Genomic DNA, 5,499 nt, shown 5'->3' with positions numbered 1-5,499 from the left:
GTTTATTTGTCACTTTAATTTGGAAATTTGCCTGGTGAAATCATGTCTACAATTTTAATAATACAGAATATAGGCCTATTCTTTTTCAGGCACTTAGATTGACTGGTAATGAAATAAAGAAGTTTTGTAGTAATCCAAGCTTTAAATGATTATATTATATCTTGTACAGAATATTATTTTTTAAATATTGTAGAAGGGCTTTTGCGCAGCGCGAAATTCGCGTTCGGTCCATCCGAGGCTAGGCCTACTGAGTGTTTTTTTAAGATACTGATACTCTACTGCAGGGAGTTGGTTATAACAAATGCAGTGGTTTCGCTTTCGCTGCTCAGCTGTTATATGTCAGTGCAATTACTGATATTTATTGATATTATTTTTTTGTAACTTGTGTTAGGCCTATATGTTGTTTTTGTTGTGTTATGCCCCCCCCCCTCCACTTTTTGGTAGAAAATAATGTCTAGGAAGATTTTTGTACGATCGGAAAAAAATGCAAGAAAAGTTTTCCCGAGGGAGGATCCCTCCTTCTCTTTGGGATTTATCGATTCATGGCAAAATGAATGCTAATGCAACTACTACTATAAATAGGCCTTTTAACTGTAAAAAGAATGAGAAAGTTTACCTGGCCGTTTTCAAGAGGGGAAACCTTGAATTTTGAAGAACTTGAAAGTCAATAAAAGACACCTCAGAAGTCAGAAAAGCTCATTTTCAGGAAATGAGCTTTTCTGACTTCTGAGGTATCTTTTATTTTTTAATTTTTATTATCCCCCCCCCCACTCCCTTTTCGGGGTTTTTGTTGATCCCCACACACTTTTGAAAAACGTTCTGTTTGTTCTTTGTTTTGCTAATCTTTAATTCATTACTGTCTGTACTTTTTAAAATAAAGTGTATCGCTTTTGCATCGTGTGCATAGGTCGTTGCTGTCTACTTACCTACCATATTATCATATTTTTCTTTTATTTCAGGAAGGTTGTTAGGGGTAGTTATTTGAGGAAGTATTTTAAACGTTTGTGTATACAATTGCAATACTAAATAAACAACACTTTATTGGAACTAGCCTACACAGTATGCCCCCAAACCACACAAGATCCGAGTTATATCAATAATTTATTAAATTCTCACTGAAGAAAAAAATAGTATTAAAATGGTTTAGTTTGCATTTTTGAAAGAAAGAGGTGGGGGGGGGGGGGGAAACGCTTATTTAGGGGTGCCTATTCGAAACTTAACATGGAGGCGCTTATCCAAAGAGGCGTCGCTTATTCGAAATTTAACATTTAGCATAATTAAGCATAATTTCTCATCAGCCTCGGCATAATTTTATTTGCATCACACTGCGGGTGGAAATAACCGGCCTATTGTAAAAAGGTCGGGTTACATGAGCCATAGTGGCAATGGTACATCGTGGCAAGTGACGGACCTATGGTGGAAAATTGCCGGGTGGTGGTAAACAGTTAGGTGGCATCCCTACGGCGCCAAAAGGCCGGGTCCTTGGTGGCAACTGGTGACCATAGGCAAAAGGGGCAACGAGCCTAGGATGGTGAAAGGCTGGTTGGTAAAAGGGCACAGAAGCAGGTCTAGGTGGCAAATAGGGAGGAAACTGACTGGAACAATCTGCTTGGTACATGTACCCGGCAGAGTAAGCTGCCTCATCAATAGCTGCTCGTAAGCTAACTACAAGTATACCTAGGCCTTTATTATTTAGGCGGACATTGTCCTTGTAAAGTTCTTTCAAAATGTTCCCATTAGCACGATGTACAAATAAATGGACGTGGTCAACAAACGAAATCCGCACATTAGCTTGACAATTAGTTTCAAATATTTTATTTAGCTTACTGGATACTCTATTCCCCCATAATGGAGACAATCTTGGAAGCACACCTGACACAATAATGTGTGAAGCAGGATACTTGTTGAGAGCGGTTTCAATAAGAATTTTGGCCTGAGAATGGCATTCTTCTGCTGTTTGAAACGTAGTGTTATTGGTCCAAGCTTGAAGTATTAAGTATTCAGGGTTTTCACCGTAAGTGTCCTCTATCATTTTTTGTACATCAGCTATGAAAGCTCCACGTTTGGCGTACACTTTCGTTGATTTAGTTCGATGAAACTTCTGTGCAATAATACCTTCACATATTGAATTGCCAAAAATCAGAATTTGTGCTTGTGCTGATTTAGCTAGTTTGGCAATGTGCCTCTTCAATTCCAATGCAGGCTGTAATAAATTGGGCACTTTATCTACATCTTCTGCTACAATCAACTGACTAAAAACCTCACGTTCATTGTGAATTATAGTGACGTCGAATTCAAAAATTGGTGATTTCAACAGTTGGTTTAAAGACATCGCATGTTTCAGTATAATCATCCACAAAGAAAATGCTTGTTCCTCCCGAGTAGCAACTGCCAAACCATGGCCTATTTCGGGCCTGTGCTTCAAGAAGAATTTGAAGGCTGCGATAGGGAGGTGTAACTCCTTATTCTTGCATTCAATTTTGTCGGATTCCAGAAAAATGAAAAACAATTTCTCACGCTCATCATCACTCAGGCTTCTAATATTTTGTATACTTGGAACAGCTGTAGATCCAAACTCTGTGGTCGGTTGTACATTCACTTCTATAAGTTCATCTGAGTCTATGGAAGGTTGGTACTCTTTTACGACAGACTCGCTGTTATTCATGAGAATACCATATTGCAATTTGCGCAAACTCAAAGACACATCTCTACTATCCACATTGTGGCTCAAAAACCGGTATTGATGCAGCACGACATCGAGAGAAAATTTACATATCCCACGTTTTCGATACAAATTAATAAACCAAGGAGGAAAAGAGGAAGATAATACACTCTCTATGGGTTCTTCCTGGTTATCAAGGTATGCAAGGGCTGATGAGGTTCCAGGTAAAACATAGCATGATAGTGAAGAATTCATTTCTTTAATGAAATTCTTAAAAAATGAGCCTACTGATTCTTGTCCTTTTAGCAAATCAAAGGCTTCGTCGACTGTCCGTTGAGATGGAATGAAGTCATTCCCTACCAGCGCTGCCACATAAGGAATACATTCTTCTACAACACCCAACTTTTCCCAAAACCTCTTACGGTAGTAAATTTTACACTGGATTCCGCGTTCGGTTGGTTCTTTCCAATTAAAGTCAAGGTAATTAATGAATCCATTAGGAAGATCCATTAGATAGAAATCGGAATCCCTTGAAAGTACCGGGCACTTGTATTCCGTTGCAATTTTTGCAATTTCTATGTCAGCTTCAAAGTCGCACCAAACTGTACAAATCCCAAGATCACGAAGTATTTTTAACATAATGTGAGTAAGAAAGATATCTTCTTCGCTTTTTCCTTTTTCATCGTTAATCTTGGCTTCGCGTCGTTCTTTAATAGCTGGGAACTTTCTTTTATCCACATGACCACCATCGAAAACAAAAATTGGTTTCACATTGCACTTCTCCAGCATGCATTTAAAGTCTTTAAAAATGTTAAGCAACACAAAGTATTTAGAGTCTCTATGAGTATTTAGTTCTTCCTTCTCGTAAATTCCATATAGTACATTGTTACCATCAATTATTAATTTATTTTCAAATAGTTCGTATTTCTTCAAATGTTTTTTATTCTTTATGATGAATGCTGTAAGTCCCCTCACTCCCATATTGGTGTACAGAATATACCGTATTTAGGGCCTGCAAAAAGAAATTTAGATTATAATTGTATAACAGGTGATTGATATTTAATTGGTTGACGACAGACATGGATTGATTAATAATATTGGTAATATTTAGAAACAAATTTCAATATATACATATTATTGAATTGCTTATTTAAATGCATCAAATAAATTACAAATTTAACCAATTCAAGAAGCAATAACATTGTGAAACTATAAAATGGTATACAACTGTAAAACATTACCAAGTGTTTTTATTTAAAGAGTAGAACTTACTTAATACACAAATTATGAAATCAAAACATATAAAATAATTATTTTAAGTTTTTAGCACAGTTATTATGATGTTTCCTTACCTTTAAATTACTAATTTGAAAAACATATTTATGTCAGGGGTCTCAAGTATACCGCAAGTCGTGGGAATTTCCTGGAAATTTGAAAGACCTCCCGTAAACCAGAAAAATCTCCTGAAAAATAGCAAATCTCCCACAAATTCACAATATTAGCATGTTTTTGTTTTTTTTTATTACCGCGATATCAATAGTCTACTGGGCATCCGTGCCGATAGGTATCACCATGCACAGCAAAATAAATTTTGAAAGAAAGCTCATTTAAAAAGTCTTCCCCGAAGTGGCTCCTTGCACTGCTTGGGACCCCTGCTAAGTGGTCAATATATATCACATTAAATTCACAAATGTATTTGTCAATACGGTTTTTGGAATTTCCAATTTTATATGGCTTTTTATTAGAAATTTGGAATTTCCAGAATTTGACAATGCTCCTGTCATGCATAAAATTGGATTCAGTAAACCACACAACACCAACTAATAGGGAAATTACTTGAAAAAATACAATATCCTGTATTGAATAACATTTAACCTTTATTGAAATATGTACCTGCTGTGAATAAAACTGGATTCAGTAAACCGTACCAACACCAGCAATAGGGTACCTGCATGACAACAATCATGGTGGTATACAATGCAATATACTCAACATAATTTCCGGATTTATCTGACTATTGATTTCAAAAGCAAATATTTGGGTAGAGCAAATAATATTGCATATCAATTCTACAGGCATAGCGTAATAATGTCCCATACTTCTCTTCTTGTTAGATCGGTAGGCGGTTCTAATAAAGTTATACATGAAATGAAATTTGCTCCAACTAATGGTAAAATTATATTTGCATCAAAGACATTAATAAGGCCTACACATATATAATGCATACATCTTCATTGATCTATTAAAGATAAATACCACAGTAAAAAAAAAATAATTCCACGCTCTTAGCACTCTGTATGTTTTTTATCCTTCAATATGCAGATGTGTGTATTATTGTAGTGTATCTGGATTTTTCATGAAAATTTTCTTTCATAACAATATTCTGTATAGGCCTACTACTGTGCTATTACTAAAAACACTTTAAAAAAAAAATGAGTAACTCTTGGAGTTACCACGTATACCACGTATGTCGTTGATCACGAAGGTTACTACCATGTTCTAGAGGGCGTCCTTCAAATGACGGTAAAAGGCATTCGTGGCGAACGCGTGCTGCGTCTCTATAACGCGTGTACAAGTTTCGAACGCAATTTTGTTCGAGTTCCAAACGCTATTCGATTCACGATTCAGAGCCGTAGATATTGTCAATAGAGCGCCCCCTACCTTCGTGGTAGTAGTACCCATCATGCCTAAACCGGATTTAACCTTTTCCGCCATAACTAATAAAGTTATACATGACATGAAATTTGCTCAAACCATGGAGAAAATATCAATTTGGTTAGAGAATATATTGTCTATTAATGTCGCAGTTGAAAGTGTTATTCTTGTCGGTTTTGAAA

Source organism: Anneissia japonica, unplaced genomic scaffold (genome assembly GCF_011630105.1).
Source record: "Anneissia japonica isolate Jap-2015-1 unplaced genomic scaffold, ASM1163010v1 scaffold287869_len1821871_cov162, whole genome shotgun sequence".
Lineage (NCBI taxonomy): Eukaryota > Metazoa > Echinodermata > Crinoidea > Comatulida > Comatulidae > Anneissia > Anneissia japonica.
The sequence above is the reverse complement of the archived record's forward strand: the minus strand, read 5'-3'. Positions refer to the sequence as shown.